The sequence below is a fragment of the Artibeus jamaicensis genome, unplaced genomic scaffold, assembly GCF_021234435.1.
Source record: "Artibeus jamaicensis isolate MK-2021 breed Jamaican fruit bat unplaced genomic scaffold, CSHL_Jam_final contig_851, whole genome shotgun sequence".
In the NCBI taxonomy this organism is placed as follows: domain Eukaryota; kingdom Metazoa; phylum Chordata; class Mammalia; order Chiroptera; family Phyllostomidae; genus Artibeus; species Artibeus jamaicensis.
This window is the reverse complement of record NW_026521986.1, coordinates 14156010-14179364: the sequence shown is the minus strand read 5'-3', so window position 1 is coordinate 14179364 and position 23355 is coordinate 14156010.

Genomic DNA, 23355 nt, shown 5'->3' with positions numbered 1-23355 from the left:
ACGACCTTCAAATAAGCAGGTGTCCCAGGACACAGAATCGCTGGGAAGCCCTGGGTGGCATGCCGACAAGGTGAGCCGCATGTCAGTGACAATGGGCAGGGCTGGCACCTGGCCCTGTGCTGACCTTCAAAGAGTAAAAATGGCTGTTGCTTCACTTCTGCCTTCTAAATTTCCCACAAACCCCCTTCTTGACTGACCCTAGCTTGAGACCACATAGGGGAGGAATTGGGGGAACTGTAGTCCCGCTGACACAGTACAATTTGATAAATTCTGAAAAACTGGGAGAGGGACGAGGACACTTGTTACAGGTAGGTTCCCCGGAAGCAGACAGGGAAACAGTTAGGGACACGGGATGTTTATGCGGATGGACACCTGTGAGAGAAGGGGCAGGAAATGGGTTGGGCGCAAGGAGGAGTCAAACTGTGATTCAGACCCTATCAATCCTCCGACCCTGGCCCAGAGTTTCGGGTTGAGCGGAAACAGTCCAGCCTTTTCCCCTCATTGTGTTCAGTCACTGGATGCAACTGCCCTAGAAGGGGTGTGTGACCTAGAGAGGTGGCTCCGTACCTCTGAGGCCACAGCAGAAGGAGCTGGCAGATGGCAGCCGTCTGCTGACCACACTCCCTGTAGCTGGGCAGCAAGTCTGTTTTGAAGGGAGGGTCTGGATGGCACTTCTCTGTGTGTCTGCCCACGTGTACAGTGAGCTAAATCCTACTTTACCAGAGGAGAAAGGCCAAGCCCCAGAGGATCCACCAGGACACGGTAGGATCATTAGCCCACTACCTCGAGACAGGAAGGTAAACTGGCTGAACCGAAAACCCAAACAATTAAAAGCCGTTGCCTCTGGGAGACAAGACGGAATCCAGGTAGAGGGGAATAGAGATCTGTTTTTTACGGTAAGCCCTTCTGAATCATTTTCTTTCTAACCATGTGCATATAGTTCTTCAATTAAATATTTGTGCAGTTGTTCAAAACTCGGATCTGTCTGATTCCAAGCCGCATCCCGGAGTCACTCCCCAGACAGGCCCATCTGCAATGGGCAGACAGAACCTTTGCTTTGCCAGGAGAGGCAGAAACAGCTGTGAGTGCCTGGCTGTGGCTTGGCATCTGGTGCCTGGCTCATCCATTCCCCAGGTGGGAAGCTGGCCAAGGTTTTCATCTCGTGCTCCAAATGGATGGGCGCCCAGGCCCTAAGAGTCGGGGGGAAATACCAGCCCCCACATTTGTGCTGGACTGGGGACCATTTCCACTGGAAAGCTGCTGACTTGCCATCACTGAGAACAGGGGTGCTTTTTTGTTTATTTGGGCCCCTCCCAAACTTTAACATCTATGATTTAGACTCCGAGCAGCAGGCCCAGACACCTGGAGCATGTCCGTGGTCGGTTGGCATGGGAAGATGGGTGTGTCCAGTGTGAAGGACTCTTCGAAGGCTGGTTGGACCAAGTGGCCAATGTGCGAGTGTCAGATGATGTCCTTTCTTGGAAAGGAATATAATTACTGTAGTAACTTCGGGGAATGAAGACCAGTTGACTTTACCAACCTAACACAGACGTGAGTTCCTTGTCGTGTTTCCCCCACTTCGCTCTCCTCTGTATCTGCCGTTTTTTATAATCTAGTTGTTGTCAGACTGTACACAAATCTTGACCCTTCCATCTTCTGCTAAGTTTACATCAAATGCATTTTCCATGTTGTTACCTAAACTTTATAACTATAACTTAATATAGCTGCTTCATCTGAGGATTTCGTCCCAGAAACTAAATGTACTGTAGACAATTAAAATATTTTTTAAATGAATGGAATGCATGATTAAGCCATGATTTGTTTTACTATTCTCCTGCTCTCAGGTATTTAAGCAATCGGTTTCCAGTTTTTCAACTATCTTGTCATTTCTTTCCTGCACATCCATTCTTTTTCCTTCTCTCTTTCCAATAAACTCCTAAACTTGGCTCTTTGTCTGATTCTCTCAGGTCAAACGGACTCTACCCCTTGCTTATTACAAACCAGCCAGGCACGTGTTGCTCAAGCACCGCCACCTCGCAAGGGGTCACATGAAAAAAGGCAAACCGAGTCGATGGGTGCGCCCGCGGAGTGGGAGCGTGGGTCCGGTCAGTACAGTCAGTACCAACACTGACCTCCAGGTACAGTCAGTGTGTTCCATCAACACTGCTGTCCCCATCAAGTGCCCTTCGTCATCCTGAAATAGTGGCCCGTTATGTCATCTCGGTGCTTACGTGTTCTCACATGAATTTAACATTCAAACATCATGAACATGAAATATAAACACTCAACCCACCTCGGCAGTTTAATGAGGTTCATCTGGGCCCAGTGCGTTTCATGACTTACAGTTGGATGAGAGCTTTCACCCCAGCTCATTCCTTAGGCCTGGCCCATTGCAGCCAACACAAACCGAGTTTTCCGAGCACTTTAAAGATTGGGAAGTACTCTGGGCAGAGGATGAATACCCACAGGGCCCTCCTTGGCTCTGATTAGCTGGGCCAGCAGGGTCCATGGGCCACTGAGAACTCCTGAATCGACATGTTGAATAGTAAACCATCATCAGAGACATTCGCTCACCCCAAAATGCGTCCCGTGCACCTTTGCCTTGCTCCTGTGCTTTTCAGGTCATAGCAACATCTGCAGCTTTTACATGCTTCCTATGAAGCAAGGACAGAGTTAGTATTCTCAGCTGACAGATGAGGAAAGATAAGGTGATTTGTCCAAGACCATGGGACAAAGAACTAGTTGTCCAAGGTTCTTGCTACTAAACAGATTCAGGTGCCCACTAAGGTGCTATAATAAAGCAGCTTAAAAACACACCAGGACCTAGACAGGCATGCAGGCCACTCGGTGACTCTGCTATCCTAAGACACACAGCATCCGTTGCTGTGTCCAAGATGACCTCTCCGGTGGCACTCACCCATTGCTGCAGAAAACGGAGAAAGGGCGGGGGAGCAGTCATGCATTCCTTTGAGGGCCTGCTCAAATGTGGGTCACTTCCACTCACATTCCAGTGGCCAGAACATACACAGTTGTATGGATGTACCAAGCATCAGGAGAGGCTGGGTGGCATGTGCCCTGATCAGACTGAGGAGCTCTGTTAGCAAACAGAATGGGAGTCAGTGGACACTGAGCACACTCCAGCGGGTACATTGTGGGTGACCCCCAGGTGGCAGATGAGGGACCCCCAGGGAGAGCTCAATGTCAGCAACTCTGTCCTGGAGTTTGCTCCCTAGACCCTCAGTAGAGCTCATGGCCACCCTTTTCCTTTGATGTGCCTTAACCACAGCAGTGCTGGGATCCTGGTTATGATTGTCTATACTGTCTGGGGCTCAGGACTAAATATGTATATATGCCCTGGCTGGAGTAGCTCAGTGGACTGAGCACTGGCCTGCAAACCAAAACATCACAGGTTCAATTCCCAGTCAGGGCACATGCCGGCGTTGCAAGCCAGGCCCCCAGTTGCCCAGGGGCAGCCGATTGATGTATCTCTCACACATCGATGTTCCTCTCCCTCTCTTTCTCCCTCCCTTCCCATCTCTCTAAAATAAATAAATAAAATCTTTTTCTAACAATGAGAAAAAAATTAAAAATGCACAAACACTGGGCAAATCCTTGCCCAATGGGAACTTACATTTTATGAGGCGACAAGGTCAAACATCACAGGGCGTGCAACCAAAGTATGAAACCAACAGATGACCGAACAGCAAAACACAGACACACGTGTCGGGCAAGGGTTGCCCTTCCAAGGGACCAGAGCATCAGAGAATAAAATGGACACCCCTGGGCTGGCCTTCAAGCTTAGCCTCCTTCCCACCCTGCGTTTCCCACCCCTGGGCCTTGTGCACCAACTCTCCCCGGCCCCCAAACAGCTCGCCATTCACCCTTGAGGTTTGCCGTGCACTTACCTTTGATCCTTTGCTCAGCCAGTCTAGCTCAGCTAACATCTCTTTATCAAGAGTTCCTTGCATCTTCCAAACAAAATCAATCACTTTTATCTCTATAATCCCAAAGTACTTTTTAATATGCTGCTCAAACCCCTTGTCCCATCGTATGCATTATGATCAGCTGGGCATAAACGTGTCATCCACTGAGCCTAGAATAAGAATTTCACCAAATCTTACACACCCAGTGCTTAACACAGTGCCTCGTAAGTAATGGGGGTTCGATGAATGAGTGACCCTTAAAATGACAGAAATGTTGTCTTACTTATTACCGTACATCTGGCACACAATATATGCACAATGCCTGGCATGTAGTTGGTGCTCAATAAATGGAGTTTGATCGATTTAACATTAACTTAATTAAACGGAAGTGCAATCAAACCCCAGAAGGTACAGCTGACCAACTGCCAACCTGGTCCAGTTGCACCATTGGGATTTTCAGAGCCTATAGATCCCATATGTCCAGCTCGATCTGTCCAGCAGATACAAAGGCTTCCAGTACATTTGACAAAGGTTGTTTGGAGCGGTGGCCAATTATGCCGCACTTTGAGCCCCCTCATTATCTCTCTCCTGACTCATTCCCCAAGGCTCAGCCCTAGGCCTGCAGCTCTGATCCCCACCCTCTGTCCCCCAGAGTAAATTTAGCCCCTCAACGGGACCAGTTTGTATTTAGTGTCTCTTGTGTCACAAGCACAGTGCTTGGCACTAAGGTAGAGCAATGAACTAGACAGATAAAAACTTTGCACATGCCCTCGCTGGTGTAGTTCAATGGATTGAGTGCGGGCCGGCGAACCAAAGGATCGAGGTTCAATTCCCAGTCAGGGCACATGCCTGGGTTGCAGGCCAGTTCCCAGCAGGGGACCCACAAGAGGCAACCATCCACTGATATTTCTCTCCTTTTCTCCTTCCCTTCCCCTCTAAAGATAAATAAATAAATAAATAAATAAATCTTGATAAATAAATCTTAAAAAAGAACTTTGCACGCATGCATGCCACGTAACACCTAGCAGGGGACCACACAAGGCTGAATGACTCCAAGGTGACATGCTTGGGCGTGCCTCTTACCTGGAGAGTAGCTTCTGCCTTCAGGACGCCAGACACTGCACACTCAGCTCCACACTCAGCACGTCTTCCCTCCTGATCTCAGAGAACATGAGTGCGAGCCCATTCCCGGAGCCCCGGACCTGCCACCCTGCAGCTGTGAGCACATCATCCAACCCTGCCAACCTGTCCTCTTCTGTAAACTGAGGTCAGAGACAACACCTGTTCTGTCTGCCGTTCGGGGTTAGCTGAGGACTCAACAGGAGTATGAAAAGGCTTTGTAAGCAGTGAAGTAATACATGTTGTTCCTTTCTGTTGTTATACTTAGTATTATTATTCCTAAGTAATTCTTCCTCCTAATTTTTCCTTCTGGTCATCAGTGGTGACAACATGCTCCCAGCCCTCAAGCCCAAGGACGTCTGTCGTGTCTTTCTTTCCAGACCTTTTAAGTCCCTTCCTCAGATACCCAAGCTTATTCCCCCCATCCTCCCCCGCCCCAGGGAAGCACATTCACCCCCAGGTTAGGATCCTGCATCCGCCTGGCTGCACTGATTGGCTCAGAGATGGGCACATGATCTAAGCCAGCCAGTTGGAGTCCTTCTGGAATTTTTGTCGCCAAAGCCATGAAAGAAAATGGCTCCTTTCTGTGGAGAGGGGGGTTCTGGGGCTCCAACAGCCACTGACAGCTTCAGGTGGAGAAAGCCTGTCTGAAGAATAAGCCACATGGAGCCAAGAGGAGGAGAAAAAGAAAGTCTGTCCTGGACCGAGCTGCTCCCAAAGCTAGTTGTAACCCTTGACTTTCCAGAAACACAAATGAAGATAAGGTCTCTTTCACATAAGCCAGATGTGTTGGGTTTCTATTCCTCAGAATGGAAGACTGACCAATACAGGACTCAGCTTAGGCGATATGTTCTATTCGCCTGTTTCCTTCAACCGCAACATTTGCTCTATTGAAGCTTGTGAACGAAGTCCCTCCCATGGCCTGTTGCAGGCATGTGGCAGGAGGAGGAGGTGGCCCGGTGGGGCAAGGCGGAGTGGATCCCACCTGCACTGGTCACGTGATCCCGGCTTCTTCTGGCCCTCAGAACCCTCATCTGTGATGTCAAACAAATAAATCCACACCATGCATGGCTGTTATCTAAAATGAAAAGATGTCTCTAAGGACCCAGGCGAGGCTCAATAAAAGGCAGCCTTTATTGCTGTTATTACTGTAACAATACAGTGGCTTCCTAGCTCTGTCAGTAGGGAAAGGCAATGTACGGATCCTGTTTTCAGTCGGGGGCCCTAATTATCGTTCTCTGAGCACAAACATTAAAAAATGACCCGAGCCCTGTCCGAGAAAGCAAGGCCCAGGAAGCCATGGATGCCCGGGAGCCACGGGGTAGGAGGAGAGATGACAGTCCTGCTGGAGGAATGTCTCCCAGGCAGGAATGGTCTCCCCGCACCGAAGACCGGGACCCTTGCAGCCTCCACAGCAGCCAATCAGAGGTGAATACCACTCTAGGTGTCCACTCCTGGAGAGGTCAGGTCAGGGCTGGGGGTAAAGGGCTGGTCCTCAGAAGTAAGGTGAGCCCTTGCCCAGGTGAGGTGGAGGGTGCGGTTGGTGCTTAGGAAATTAGCACATTCATGATTGCCTACGAGTTTGTGGTTTGCAGGCTCTCTGCAGAACACCAGGCTCGAAATCTACTCTTTCCTTTCCTTGACCACTGGTCTGGCTCATCGTTCTGAACAAAGAGAAGAGGACTGGGGTCTGGCATCTGAGATTCCGACCTCATTTGTGCTTGCTGAGCTCTGTGCTCTTCGGAAGGCGGTCTTCCCTCTCTGGGCCTTGGTTCCCTTCCTGTAAAGGGGATGCAAAGGGGGGTGGCAGATGTTCGCTGAGGTCCCTTCCACAGTTAATGTTGGAGTCCAAGCCATCCGTAAGCGCTAGGGGTTGATCAGGCTGGGTCCCTTCATCAGATGCTGGCCCCCACTACCCCAGGTCACTCCAGGGGCTTTTGCTTTTAAGGAATCCAAGGCAGACCATGGGTGGGGGGGAACCTCCCCAATTTCCATAGGTGTTTATCCCAAGAGAAATGGCGGGGTATGCACTGAAGGTGGGTGCTGTCCCACCTTCACTCTCTGGGGACACTCTCCCCAGGGGACAGTGCCGCCTCTGACACCTCCACATGGAGAAAGGTGACCCAGGAGCTGGGGGGTGAGCGTCCCTGTTTAACAGCTTTCCATTTGTTTACCAAAAAAATATTGTTCCATCATAAAAATTCCCAAAATAGTTACTTCCCTGGCCAGACTGACTGGCAGACGCCCAGCTTGGAAGCCCAGCCTCGCTGGAGACATACTCTCAGGGAGGCAAAATTAGCCGGAAAGGTCGGGGGCTGCAGTTTGAGGACCACCAGCCCCACACATCCTGTGGGGTGGAGCACGGAGGGTTAGAGCCGCAGGATGGGCTCTCCGGGGGGCTCCGGGCCGTGGCAGCATTTTCCCCAGAGGTTCAGCAAGTTTATTTTTAGCTAAGGAGGGCTTCCGCTGCTCTGGAGTGTGTGTGTGTGTTGTGGGGGGGTCCTCACAGACTAGAGGTGGGACAAACGCCTTACCCCTGCTGGGATGCTCTCTCCCACACTCGTGTTCCGGCTCGCGCCTTCTCATCCCCCAGCTCCCCACTCAAAGCAGCCCTTCAGAGAGACCCTCTCCCCAGAGTGACCCAAATCAGCGCCTTGGCTACACAGTCCTTCCTTCACCCTTTGCAGGACTTACTGAGGTTTATTCTCACGTGGGTGAACATTGGTCTTTCCCACAGGTTCTTGGGCAGATAGCGTGGCACAGTACCCATCCCCAGTCCCTTCTGCATAGGAGGTGCTCAGTAGTATCATTCCCACAGACAGAATGATTCAGTAACTTGCTTGAGGCTCAGAGATAACTTGACCAAAGACATGCAGCTCGCAAATGCCAGAAGTAGGATTTGAACCCAGGTCCATCTGACTCCGAAACCCAGGTCTTAACTCCACTGTCCTGTTCCACATGATAAGAGAGGCTGGACAAGCCACTGAATGAGATGGCAATGAGCAGCCACAACTGTGTCTTCTCTGTCATTTTCTTTGGCAGGGAGGAAGGCAAGTGCATAGGCTGCCCCCAAGAAGATTCGGGACTTAGCCTGGGAGCCTCGCATACAACGGCCGCTCAGGAAGTACGTGCTGGGTGAACACTTCCTCCGTCCGGGACCCCCGGAATCTCTTAGTGGCACATACGTCTAGTGGGAACCTGTTTGTCTTTGCAGATGTGAGAGTGAGGGAGACAATTAAATAAAAGTGACTTTTCTCCATCCCTCCAAATGATCTCTCCTCCTAGCCCCAAACCCCAACCTACCAGTGCAGGGCCCCAAATAGGACAACAACCCGTAGTGAAGACTCACCCTCACGTGCGACTCCTGCTGCAGCCCAGAGCTCCCAGGTTGGGTTTCCAAGCAAATGTGGGGAGGCGCCCTCGGGGACCCCTGAAAGACCCCGCTTTTACTCCCAGACCTACCCCGTTCCTGTGCTCCCTGCCCTGAGGCTTTCTTAGTCTTATGTGGAATTCGAACCAATTCACCCTAGAATTTAATAAATTTAATTCATTCGCCTTAGAATAAAATGCTGAATTTTACTGATCTACAATATGCAATAAAGTGAAGATAACGGCCTGCTTGCAAGCCCAGCTCTAAGACAGGCCTGAACACTGCAACCTGGTGCCAGGAGCAGGAGGAGAGAGAGAAAGAGAAAGCACTTGGATGCGAAAGACGATTCCTCAGGCCATTCCACTCAGCGAGGACAGACCCCGGGGCCGAAGAACAAGACGGCGTCTCCCTCCACTGCCGGCTTCCGAGCCCACGAAGCTTTGCACCACCTGGCACCTGTGGTGGATTCTGATGTATAAAGGTAAGGATGTGTATCTTTACATAGGTCTTGGCCCTTATATGCAAGGCAACTGCTTTGTGATGCACAAAGCCACGCATATCCTATTTTAATAGGGCTGTTATCCTCTGTGATACTTTTACGGGACATGATTTTCTTCTTTACATACTGCCTCTAGAACTTGACATAGCATCCAACCACATTGTCCTTCACTTCCACGGAGGGAGAATCAGACCACAGAGCCAAACAAGAGAAAAATGCTCCTCCGGAATCCCACCACTCAGAGACAACCACCATGCATTGCTGAGGGGCTTTTTAAAAAAAAGGCAGTGGGTACAAATGAGTATTTATTACAGCCCTATCTCAAAAAGGGAAAACTGGAAAGATATTCATTTGAAATGGACAAGTTGTGATTTTTTTTTTCAAAGTCTTTCCTTCAAGAATACAGTGGGCTTGATTCTCTTCTTCTCAAAATCCTATTCCAACTCTGGGCTCATTTTCCGCACTGTTAGTATTTATACCAGAAAATCTCCTCGATTCTAAGCAGATGGGAGTCAGAATCACTCCCGATGGGGAAAAGGCCAAATAAGCAAGGACCAAGCTTCTTCTTCTTCTTCCCACTTTGGCCTCTGCTTAGTCCCGCAGGGAAGCAGGCCCAGGAAGGCCGAATTGCTTCCATTAGGTTACACCTACGCTCTGCCCACCCTGGGATGCTCACTTGTACTCGCTCCACCTGGGAACAGGTAGGATCATCTCTGTTCCCTTCTGAGACCAGATGACACAGGGAGAAATGCAAGGAATACTTCCACTGAGAGAGACATGTAGAAAGTAGACTTGCTCCTTTGCTCCATTCAAACCATTTCTAGCCTCAGCTTGTTTCTGCTTCCAGTTGAAGAGAAAGGGATAATTTGAAAGTCAACATCATTCAGTATTCAGTAACTAGAAAAACAAAACAAAACCTATGTTCAATACAGTATGTATTTTGTGAGGGCCTGGTTCCATTTTGCTTTGCTTTCTTCACTACTTGGTGGTTGTGAGTCTAATCCAAGACTGGCTAAGGATTTGCAAAATCAGTGGTTTTGATGAACGATTTGGACTTTGATCTTTGACTGGATATATACATGGAATTAACCTTAAAAAGAAAACAGTGGTGCTTAGATGAAAGAGATCACCAGCGTCTCACTCCCCCGAGTGTCAAGGTACTTCTATACCATGGCCAAACGGACTACTAAGGAATTTGATAATTACCTTTCCAGTTAGAATGGCACATATTCACAGCTAAGATTCAAGAATTTGTTTAAAAATGCAACTATAAATAGTGCAGGTACTTCCAGAGTTTCTAACATCAGCCTTGCAAATTTCCTGTACTTATGAATGGCCTGTTGTTCAGGCCACCCCACCACAGTCGGCAAACGGACTCCTGTGAGCTGGCTCCCCTTCCCCACCTTTGTATTGATTTAGCCCCTTATTCCCAGCACAACTTAAAATGCCTTCTAAAAAAAATACATGTTATATAATAAAAGCAAAACAATAGGTAGATACAAAAATAAGGAAAAAGGGGAAATGAGAAAAAAACTAAGGTGCAGATGCTAAGGATGAAATTTCACTTTTTCAGGTAGTGAGGCTCTGCCATTTGCTTGACGTTGCTTCAAACTTGGGTGTGAGATCCCGTGGATAAGAGATGTGGCCAGTTATTTAGTCTATAGTGTCTGCAAACTAAAGGCTGGGTGTGAAGGACAAACGCAACTCTTCCTGGAACAAAGGCCTAAGAGAAATTTCTTCCATTGGTCCTCAGAAAGAAAACAGTATTCATACCATAGACATGACAAGGAGTTCCATAATTTTGTCTCTCAAAACATCCCTAAATATAGATCGATGGCTTCTTAACACAGTTGAATCTGTTAAAAACATTTCCGCTGAAGCCCAAAGACTAGAGCCGCAGCTGGTGTAATTTAAGAACAGATTGCAAGAATTGAAAAGAATAGATAAACTGTATAATTTTCAGACAATTTTTTATTTGTGTAAACCAAGCGTTCGTTAGGATCATGAGCACAATGAATTTATGGTTACTTTTCCACTGACCAGCATCTGAGGTGCCTGTTTAAACATCACTCTGCTTTAACTGGAGCCACGCCAGGGGTGGGTCGATGTCCCTGGTGGATGGTGCAGAGAAGTTACCACACTCATCCCCACCCTCCCCTTTCTTCTCTCACTTGACTTCTCTCTGACAGTCAAGTCCTCTCCTTTGCCCGCTCTACCATTCAAGGTCTAGTTGGGCCCATCTCCAAACAGCTTTCTCACGCAGTAATGTGTTTAACCAGATGAAACTCATGTCCTACTCAAAATGTTTTAAGTCCTTTACTTTTTCTAAATATCCCATGTCTCTCCTTTGTGATGTTCTCCAATCCCTCTGTTCGTTCCCCTATCCTCTTCCCACTCCCCAGATGTGTGGGGTTGACCAGATGGCTAGAGGGGTTCCAGAATTCATGTCTGTGGATTTGTTTTGGAGCTCTGGCTGGGTCCAGGTATCAGGAGGGCATTAGGGCAAGCTGATTATTCCTGCTGGCTAGCAGGATATTTCTCTCATGGGATCCTATGAGATTAGGCTGCCAGAATGGTGCCAACATGCTAATTTGGGGTGATTTACATTAGAAACAAAGAAAGTTCAGGGCTCTGAGCTATCAGTGATTACCACTGAGCAGTAAGTTTGAGTCACATGGGTGGGCCATGCATCACTTCTCTCCTGCTCCCCTTACTGCCCCCCCCAAAAAAAAAACAGTGGCGGAGGACTCACACATGGTGAGGCGTCCCTGCTCATATATACAAGCAGTTTCTTTGTCTACTTTCTTCCAACTCCTACTTAGTGATCCCAGGAGGAAAAATCTTTCCCTCTGTTGCTCTTCCTTTGCTTTATTCCCTTTGTCAGCAAAAGCCCAAGCCCTATTCTTATCTGATCAATTTAAACAGTGGGGCTAATGATGCCTTAGGAAGGCAGAGAAAGGCACAAGTGTACAGTGAACCATTCCCAAGAACCAGGACCATTAACACCAAGCCCTTGAAATACCTAAAGGTTCCATCAGGACTCAGAGAGTCTCCATCTGCCTCCACTTTGAGGAAGAGCTGTACAGCCCCTACCATGCACATTGACGGTGATTGTTTTAATCTTATTTGATTTTCTAGTTTTCCTATTTAAGTACTGATGGTGAAAAAGTAGTGTTCATACTTGCATAAAGTCCAAATGGGCAGCATTTCAACTACATGTGAAGTTACAAGGATTAATTAAACCGCATATAATTTTTATGGGAAAATGAATTTTCAGTCCTCATAACCACTTTACGAATGAACTTCTGGAATAGAAAGTTGGGTTTCCTTTCCAGTATCACCTACACATGCAAAAAGAAAAAAAAAAAAGAATTAAGGATGCTGACCACCACTGGCAATAAATAATGCCTGAGCTTCTACCTAAAGAAGGACAGATTCTTTCAGAAATGGTCACTTAGGAAAGAAACAAATTCTCCCACACATGCATTTGAGTTGTTGGTGCAACAAAAACCATTACAACAAAAATCCCTGTATACCTGCGCAGATGCACACACACACACACACACACACAGATTTCACAGTATGCACGGCAAAACAGGTTCGGGTTGGTTGTATTAGATTGTTGCTTAGGAGCATGGGGTTGTGATGTTCTTCTGGGGAGAGACAGGAAGGGAAAGATTTTTTTTCCCTGACACCAATAGGCATCAGGGAAAGTTGTATTCCTTTGTTTTCAGGCTATGAGATTTATTTAAATCTCTTACCAAAAAATTATATGTGTGTGTGTGTGTGTGTGTGTGTGTGTGTGTGTGTGTGTGGCTTGTACTTTAATCACGAAAATGCAGACATGTATCTGTATGAAATTAGACCACTGCTGACGGGTTAAATGTAAAACTGGAAGGAAGAGCAGTGAATTGAAGGACAGGCATCCCCCGTCCCAAACCAGCTCCTCTGCTGACCGCGGGACTAAGGGTACGTCATCTCGCATCTCTGGGCCTCGGTCTGCTGTGCTGCCAACAGGCAGACTCGCATCAGAAGCCCTCCACCCTGATGTCCAGGATCTTGCCCCTTAACCAACCCCTAGTCATTTCAGGCTGTCACTGTTCCCACGCAGGCCCCAGAGCGGCAGTGCCAAGGCTGGGAACCCCAGACCAATTTCCTAGGTAAGAACTGAATCCAGCTGCCACTTAAGCAAATGTCGGCAGACTGTGACCTCCCTCCTCCTTCTTGAGACATTTGGTGGCCTCCTGTGTACACAAACTCACAGAGCTTTGTACTGCTGAGCATAAACAGAGAGATGGTCAGACCCTGAGACTATGAGGGAACAGCTGATGGTATCATACCATGAGGCAGAAATCTAGGGAATCTTGTCCAAACCACATGGCAAATTCATGGCATGCTGTTCCCCCCAATGCAGGGGAAGCTGGGGGGGGATTTATGAGGTTAACGACTCTTTTTCCCACCTGCCAGCTCAGTGCCTCTGGAAGCCCAGACAGAAAGCCTGGAGTGAGAGTGAGGATGGCTTTTGTCTCCAGTTTCCACTCTGTTGGAGCAGCTAGTGCCGAGCAGCCCCTAAGAATGTTTGCCGGCTGTAGGCTTGGCCCCACTACAGTCAGAGAAAAGCCCCTCCTAGGTCCTGGTGTTCTGAGCACAGAAACGCGGCCTCAAGGATTAAATAGGAAGGGAGGAGAGCTGTGTGGGCTGGGGGTCTCTGGATGGCTGAGTGATGTTTTTACAATTCTAACGAGTTGTGAATGTTCCGCCACATGGAGCCGAAGGCGAGACCAGGACACGCTAAGAACACAGAACTCAGACTCTGCAGTGGGCTGAGTGAGTGACCCTGCTGCTGGATTACAAACCCCGAGAAAGCCAGCATTTTGTGGGCATGGCTTAGCATCCAGTAGGTGTTCAGGAAATATTTGTTGTACACTTGTTCACTAACCAAAAATAGCAGGTGGACTTTGAGTGAGAGGAAGTTTATTTTAAAGGAATGGTGAAGGCAGGAGCAGGGAAAGGCCACTCCAGTCCAGGTTGTGACATGTGAAGAGGGGCGACTTTGCATAGGAGGTCAGTGTTGTAAGCTTTCCACAGCCATAACCATTCACCCCAGACCCTTGTGCACCATCCTGGGCTGCTGGTGGCCCCCAAAGTTTTAAATACATTATATGTAGAGAGACAGGCTGCGAGCTTTTGGAGTGTGCCATGGTGAAATTTCCTGTTTGCCTAAAAAGAGCCCACCTAGGAAAGGAGCCCCTCATTCGCTGAGAGCTAAGGGGTGCACTCCCATTCTCCCTGGGGCAGCTCTGGCCAGGCCAAAGCCCTCATTCCTCCGAATCTGAGGCAGGGGAGGGCAACTGCACGAGAGGAGAAGGGCAGAAGGTGGCAAAAAAAAGAGTTGCTCTTTATCTACCCTGAGCCTTCTCCCCACCCCCATTGTCCTGAGACCTTCCTCCCCACGGTCAACAGGCTGCAGGAGACTGAAGTCCCTCCACCATTCCCATAGATGGCTCTCTCCTTTTTGGTTTGCTGCTAATTTATGAAAAGAAGGTTCAGGGAGCTATGATTATCCTGTGCCCCCAAGAACTTTGACACCGAGGGAAGTATGAGGTGCTGGGATCAGTTGATGCTGTTCATGGCAGCTGGGTAGAACCCCTGAAGGCCTGGCCTTGTGAATTTCTCCCAGGAGGACCTGGGTGTAAGGAGCCCTGAGGACAGACCAGCCAGACTGAGGTCTCCTGGGAGAATGCAGAAAAGGCGTTGGAGGACCTATCCACTTCACACCTGCTGAAATAGGTTCTAGGGCCCAGTGTGCGTACACCATGGGGTTTTGAGGATTCGATGACATAATGCAAAGGCAGAACCTAGCACAGTGCCTGGGAAATAGGCATGCATTCAACAAATATCCGTTAGCAGGTGCTGTGTGCCAGGTATTATTCTGGGCACCAGTGACACAACTCCGAACAAAATAAAATCCTGTTCCTCCAGCACTTCCATTCCATGGAGGGAAGCAGATTAAACATCAACAATTACAGCGTGGGCCTTGAGAAAAATTAAGTATCTCGGCTGGGGTGTCGGGTGAGGCCTCCCAGAAGGAGGCCACAGAGCAACAGCCACCAGGGTGTCCAGAGGTCAGAGGGCTGGAGCTAGACTAAGAGCTGTGGCTCTGCCTTGACACGGGGTGGGAGGTGATGGGAGGGGAGGCAGGTTATCATTATCCATCTCTCTATCTCAGAGAGAGGTTGGTATGGTTCAAGCGAACTTTCCAGAAGCTTTTTCCTTGTCTGTTGCAAAGGAGTCATTGGCTATCCTGAAGCACTGTGTACTTATTTTATTTTATTTTTTAAGGAAGCACTGCCCATTTAAAAGTGTCTCCCGTGCCTCCAACCAACATAGCAGCCCCCTCCCTCTGTGTTGGGGGGCGGGGCCTCCCAGGTGTCTGTCAAGTGCTGCCTCAGTCTCCCCAGGGTGATCAGTCTGTAGGGCTCTAAAATCCAAACCACTCAGGACAAGTTCTTCACCTGGCATTCACTGAAATATGTCCTTGAGTGGGAAAATTACTTAACCTCTGTGAGCCTCAGTTTTCCTTCCTGCAATGTTGAGATTAGTAATGGTGGCTCCCTTGGGGGTGGTGGCCATGAGGATAACAAAAAGTGATCATTCCAGGACTCACTCAGCACAGAGCCTGTGCACACAGTGGCCTCAGAAATGTTCTCTTCCTCTGTATCATCGGCACGCCTCCGCTACTGTGTGGGGATGTGGGATTTTTTTATAAGGCGGAGTTCTACTTCCAGCCTCCATTCCTGCTGCTTTCCGTCCAGGAGAGGCTTCAACAACATGGAAGTCACCTCAATTCCTCAAACTCTTTAAGCTCTTTCTTGAGCTTGAAGCCTTCACGAGAAGGCTTCTCAGCCTTCGCGTGTGCTGTTCCACCTTCTCCGTGTCAGTTTTACTGACCAACTTCCCAGCCCCCCTCTGTCCACTCACACAGAGCTTTGACCCCACGCTCCCTGTTCACCCCAAGCCTTGCCATCCCCTTGGGTGACTTTGCTGACCACGCAGTGGGCCAGTCCAGCTCTGCTCCACACAGAAACCCAAGCCTGTCACCCCAACGGCTCTGTCATCTCCTAAATCCTTGGAGTCCTCCACTGCACCCTCGGTGTCCAGCCAGCTAATGAAAGACAAGAGACAGAGTGATAGGTGGCAGTGAAGGCTTCAGGAGCCAGGCCTAGAGGTGGTTGATGGCACCTTTACTGATATTCCATTGGCCAGAACTCAGTCACAGGCCCTCCCCTAAGTGCAAGAGAGACCAAGAACGTAGTCTAGCTGTGTGCCCTGGAGGAAAAGGAAATGCTGTTGGTGAACTCGCAGCAATGACACAAAACTGACTCTCATCCCGGGGTAACCTGACAAACTTCAGACTCTGTCAAACCGAGCAACACAACCGCAGCTGCTCAATTTATTCCAAAGTATCCGCTTAATGGCACTAACCCTTAAACAACTGCTAGCCTTCATTCACTCAACAGGTGTTTCTTGAGCATTTATCCCTGTGCTCTGCGTGGGAGACCCTTCCCCACTGAAGCCTCACCCACTGTGACTGCCCCAGAGAGGCTCTCCCCGGCCTCCCTTCCTCCAGCGTATCCTGTGCCCGGCCTCCAGGTTATTGTATGTTAGTAAAAAAAAACAACACATTCTGCCAGTCCTGGGTTCACAAAATTCTCTGATGGTTCTTTGTTGCCTATAAAATTCAATTCAGTACAATAAATATTGTTTTAACATCTTCTATGCACAAGATTTTGGGACCACCACAGTGAAGAAGCTGTGTCCTTCCCCTTAAGGGACTCACTGCCCATCCTGAGGAGGGGGCAGACATGTAATAGGCAAGAAAACAAAAAAGTGCCACTTACCTAACCAAGAGAAGTTGGCAGCCATTGTTTCTGCCTCCTCCGTATTCATTCCCCTTGTTCTGGCAACAGCACCCTGCTCTTCCGTGGGAGGGTATCTTAGTTTGGGTTCCCCCAGAAGAAGACTCCGAGACACAGATCCAAGTGCAAGGACTTTACTTGGGAGGCGAGCCCAGGAAACACCAGGGAGGTAGGAAAGTAAATGGGGAAAGGAAGTCAATAAAGACTGTTATCAGTCAAGTGACCAGCTGGGGCACCTAGAACTTCATCCTACCAAGAAACTCGGAGAAACACTGTTGAACATGAGCCTCAGAGTGATCCCACCCATGAGGCAGGAGAGCTGGGCATTGATACACCAACCGTGTCAGCCATTGGTAGCAAACAGCTCCTTGGAGGTGTTCATTCTCTGGCACCTCCAGCCTGTCTTGAATGCGCATAGGTGGGCTCTGGTGGTCAGAGGAAACCCTCAGGCAAAGAGGTGCAGATGTGAATGAGTGGAAATTGAGTCAGCACCCACGGAAGTGGGAAGAACCAAGGGGTGAGGGCAAGGCACTGACAGCGCCTGCTTCAGTGACCACCCCTCCTGGCGGTTGGTGTGACCTCAACCTGCCCCCTTGGACCGTGGTGAATGAGAGACCCCACATTTTACTGGCCATGGGTACAGTTCTAGTGCAGAGGGGGGTGGGACTGCTCATGACTCAGGTTAAGCCAGTCAACAAGCCCTGAGAATTCTGAGAATTCTGTTAGAAATTTTGGGCAAGAAACTACCAAACTGGGAGATGGTATAAGCCTGGGCCTGCCAGAAACCATGACAGAGAGAATGGAAAATGGAACAGACCCGGAGGAACCCGGAGCTGAGCTACTGAATCCTGTTGACATCATCTAAATACCTGGATTTAGCCATGTCTCACACTCCTGCTTTTCAGTTAGATGAACAATAAATTCCCTTTTATCTTCAGCTAATTCGAGTTGGATATCTATCACTTCAAACTAAAGCAGTCCTGACTAATACCTAGGGCAATCAAGATTCTCCAAAACATGGTCCCAATTCAAGTTTCTAATGTTATCTTCTACAGTTCTTCTACTCACATCCTGCAAGACTTCCAGACCTGTAACTTACAGTTTCCCCAATTCATCTCATTTATATACACATGCCCCACCCACTCTGAGCATTGCTCACCTCATTCCCACCCTCCAGGACTGCCAGAGTAATCCTAACTATTGTTCAAGGCCCAGCTCTGGTTCTGCCTCCTCCAAAAAGCCATCCTGACCACTGTAAACCACAGTTCTCCTTAGGGCTTCTTGATCACCATTATCTGTGCCACTCATTTGGTGCCTTTCATAGTGTGGTTATTTCTATCACATTGGTGCAAGCATGTTTTCCTGGCTCCCCATTAAGACCAGAAGCCACCCATGTAAGTGTCTCACTGTCACAAGTGATGAGTATCCGAGCTGTAGTCTTTCCCATAAGCCAGCCTCTAGCCTTTGTCATGCACTGGAGGTGCCAGTCCTCCTATAGGGCCACCAGCCCTACAGGCAACACCAGCACCAAGGGATAACAGTGAGTCAACCCAGGTGACCATGTGATTCATTCAGTGTTTATTAATAATCCAATAGCAATAATCACTCAGAAACAATCAGCAGTAACAACACACAAGAGATTTGGGGGATAACGAACCTGAGCCCCAAGAGTCCAGATCAGGTCCAGGTCTTGGAGGCAGCCGGTCAGCATCTTGCAAGGCAGAGTCTACAGCGGCAGCCGAGTCAGCTAGAGCAGGTCAACTGGAGAGTGGAATGTTTCTCTGCCATCTCAGCTCCTCTTGGCTGTGTCTCAACTCTCTGTCCAAAGGCCTTTGCTTTCATATTCTTGTTTAATGCAACATTGCACCAGCCTTTGATTAACACACGCTGTTTTGTGCCACCTCGATAAGCACATGTTGATTTCGTTGCTCTGCTGTGCATGCCCTGAGAGGGTGATGTTACCCCTCAGATAAGGACGTGCTGTCCACAACATGCACTGTGCATGCTCGAGGGGTTACATCATCCCTCTGGGTCATTGCTCTATTGAGCATGTGCTAAACATGGCTTCCTAGTTGACGGGACTGATGCCACCTTAGTTCAATCCACAGTCTTTCATAATACCCAGAATGGACTAGATTGTACCATGCAAAACAACATGCTAGTTAATGCAAGTCTCTTTTTGAAAGTATCTTAAAACTAAATGAGGATGACAGTTTGTGTTGGTTGCATGAGCAACCCGGAACACAAGCATTCCTTACTTCTCTATTTCGTCTAAGGCCAGACGAACATAGTGCTACTGAGGGAGGCACTTTCTCACACTGACTTTTCCTGGGTACCCCAGGCCCCACAGCTCACAGACACCTTGTAGCCGATATCTGTCACTCCTGACTTCTCAAAAGGCTTTGCATCTCTGCCACATTTTAAGGACATTCACACTGACTGATTAATTGATTGATTGAGCGTATGTGTAGACACTTTTCATCTTCCTTTGCTGCTAGGTACAGACATGTGGCTTAGGTTTTGCCACTGACATGTACCCACATGAGAAAAAGGAGTGCAGGCACATATTTGGCAGGCCCAAGTGATGGCAGGTGCAGCAGGTCCCTGGGGTTGGAGGTGGTGGCAGCAGTGTCCTGGCTGTGTGGCAGCTGCTCCATCCCAGCCCAAACCAGCAGTGTGGCTCTGGGGACTGTTCATAGAGGTTCAGTCTCCAGCCCTTTTGACAATCCTTCGAGCTTTCCAAGGTCCTCAGATAACTCCACCCTGCTTAAACTGCAGCTGGGCACTCTAACCAACACAGCTTTGATGGCTGCTACTTGGCCCCGTGGCTTTGCCCACCTTCCCTGGGACACAGGCACGCACTGCCTACATGGCTAGCTTCGATTCACCCAGAGGCCAAGAGCCTTGGGGCTTTTGAGTTTCATCTGCTGTTTCATCTTCTCTTGGAGAGAAGAGAAGGGGCTGAGCAGCAAGACCAGAGGGCCTTGGAAAATCTGCTTAGGGTTCTGGCATTCTGGAAGTTTTTCCTAGTTCAGTTGGAAGTTCTCCTATTTACCTCAAAGGTGACTTTTGACTGGAAGTTCTTACTAAATAAATGTAAATCGCTTTATGTCTCTTCAAGATTTTTATGGCACCAGAAATTTAAGATTAAAAACAAAAAACAAAAAAAAACCCTCTCTCCCAGTGTGAGGCTGCCTCTGACTCTGTGGGCCCAGTTCCTCTAGTACAGGTTCCTCTTGCTGGCTTCTGACTCAGCTCATTTTCCCCTTCTTTGGGCCTCTTGAAGACCTTTCTTGGCTCCTCCACCCCTGCTCCTGCACAGCTGCCTAAATTATATCGGCCCCTGAAGTGCCTCGGAACTTCCCAATAAAACTTGACCATGTGCCTGTGAGGTCTGAGGGTCTGGAGCCGGGGTTAGGACCGGTTCATCCTTCATAAATGCCTCTTCTCCTCTGCCTGACCTGGATTCTAAGGTGAACCTTCCCTGCCTCTGCTTCCACTCTCCACTCCAGCTGGCTCCAGGCTAGGCCAAGAATTCCCCAGTCAGCAAGCTGAGCTGCGTGTCCAAACTGTACGGCCTCCTTGAAGGGTGCCACTGAGGACAAGGATGAGGAGTCACGGGGATTTCCCAGCTCCGGCGCAGAAGCACGTGCACGCTGGGTTTATCTCCGTGCAGCCACCAGAGATGCTCCACGGGGATTCTCCCCGTTACCCTGCTAGTTCATCAAACATTTATTCCCTGGAGGAATGGCTCTGGACCGAAACCCTGTAAGAGTGTAGGTTCAGGATGGCTTGCCAGATCCGCTTTTGTGGACAAGTCCTGGCCAACAGCTTCAGGGGAAATGAGGTCCCGGGAGGCCCCCTGGCTATCTGATCATGTGACCCTCTTGGCTCCGTTACAAGGACATCCTGTTCCTCTTGGAGTGATGGCTCTATTGGGGAAGTGACTGTGTTGTATCTGGGACAGGAAAAAAGCTATTTCAAGTCCTGAAGTAATCACTCACTCAGTGCAGCCTTTTCAGGAACTGCCTGGAATGTAGAGAAAGACCAGTCTTGAGGGAGGGTAACTGGAAGCCGAAGTTCTATAGCAAAGGCAGACCACCTGGAGGAAGAAGGGCAGAGGGGTGTCAGGTCACTCCTCCACTGTGACATATTTCTGGACAGCTGTGAAGTGGTGACAAGTGGGATCGATACACATGAGCCCTCAACCAAAAAGCAGAGGCCTCTCCATGCTTCGAGAGAGCGCATGCTCACATTCACGGCACCCTTGGGTTTCGAAAGAAAACGAGCAACCGGACGGTGCTGAGGGCTATGAAAGTCTCTCCTTGGCTGGCTAGCGTCCCCTGTGTGCCATGAGAGATTCGAGGAGCCTCGTTTGTATATTTCCTTCAGGAACTCTGGGACTCAGAGCCAAAACTTATCACTTCCTCACCACCAGGGTAGACTGGGAAATATAAGGGTTACATTCAGAAAACTCATGGACACATATACACTAACCGGGCATCAGTCTGGCCACCTCGCCTAAGAAAATAGGCAAAGGGGAAAAGGCCTTTTTCCTGGAGAGATCATCTGTGTTTTCAGCATCATGCATTTACCTGGGCCAGCCTGGCACATAGTAGGTGCATAACGTGTACTTGTAGGACGAATGGGCTCATGTTTAGGTGTAGAATTTTTATATTATCCTCCATTCTTGTGCATCTGTTTGAATCTCGGGGTGGTAGAAGATTCTGAGTCTGGATTTCACTTCTCAACAATTAGTCAATTGTGTTCATTTTTATACTTGCCTGACAAATAAGAGAGGTAATAAAAAGGAGAAGGGTGATTTACTACAAGCCTACGGACTTCTGGGTTTACCTCTAAGAAACCCCCTCCCCACCCAAAAGGTCTCTCCATTATTATGCAAAATCGGAGAAAAATAACATTGCTCCAAGAAATTCCAGAACAGCTGCTGTTTTGAGCACCTAGGTTGGTAATGGCAGATATTTATTTGGCAGCTTGCTACCAAATAGCTGCTTTGTAGACCGTATCCATGACAGACATCACTAATCAATCATTAGCACTCTGTATTATAGACCCTCAATATTGCATTCCAGGTATCAACTTGTCATCCTCTCACCAGCCCATGATGGTCTGTGACGCTTTCGTATCCTAAATCAGTCTGGAAATCCTTACAATGTTAACAGTGAACAACAAAATTGCAGAATTATAGATCTAAAAGGGACCTTAGTGAGCATCTAGTTTAATTCAAAATATAAGATAAGCCTGGAGCATTTTGTATTGCAAATGAGGATACTGAAGTCCAGAGCGGTTAAGCAACATGCCCAAGGTCAGAGCATTAGCTAATGTCCTAATGATCCCTTACATCGGCATAGTGCTGTAGAGGTGACAAAGTACTTTTACCCGAAGCATTTCATATGATCCTTAATTCATCCAATAAATATTTGTTGAATTCCCACCGTGTTCCATGCCCTATGCTGGAGATTAGGAAATCAGTAGTTAGTAAAAAAAAGAAAAAGAAAATAAAGACAAAAACTCCTTTCTTACACTTAGATAGGGAGCGTTGAAACAACCCCATGGTATGGGCAGGACAGATACTACTCCCCTCAGTGTTTTAGTAGTAGGGGAATGATAATTAAGGGAGGATATGACACTGGTTTAAAAAAAAAAAGGTAGCTCTGGAATTCACAAGATCCCTGAAGTCACTACTTTTGAATGAAGACATGACCGTGTGACATGCAGGGACCAAATTTCTGGGCCCGCTAGTCATTTCTTAACAGTTTCCCCCCTATTTCAGGATGCACAAGGTATTAAGGAAGCTGGATCTACCTTTCTGTTCCGGAAACCGTGGGGAAGTCTCCCAACTCTGTCCAAATAATTTCAAAGGGCTTTTCTTCCTACTCTGTGACCGCTGACCCTGTAGCCCACAGAGTGGAGAAAAGAGCACAGATATGGAGTGCCAAGTGACATTTCCTGTCCCTACTTATGGTTCTAACCAGCTAGCTCCTCTTGGACAAGTCACATCACCTCTAAGCCCCTGTTTCCTCATCTATAAGGGAAGTAGGTTGAGCCGTGTGATCTAAGCTTCCTCCCTTCCCTCTCACATCTGATGACTCTGCCTGACCAAGGAAGAGACAGGCCTGCTCAGCCATATTCCACCGTCTGCTCTGGCCAGACAATCTGCATAATGGCTCTCTCTGCAGCCCAGACCCACCAAGCAAACAGCAGCTCCAGAAGAGGTAGGGTGGTCCAGCAAAGCCCAAAGCCCCAAGTTCTAATCATGGATCCAACTGATGATGTGACATGAGGCAGCCAGTCCAACTTCCATGAGTCAAGGCTTCCTCTTCCCTCACAGAACAACAGTGATATAACCGAAGGTAAAGCCAGATGTGGAAATGCTTTGAAAAGACTAAGATGCACCCATCAAGAGGATAATAAAAAGGGCTGACCCAAGTAACTTTGAAGAATGCTTTGACTGGAATAGTAAGACTAAAGACAAAAGGAAGTATACGAAAACACTGTATTCTA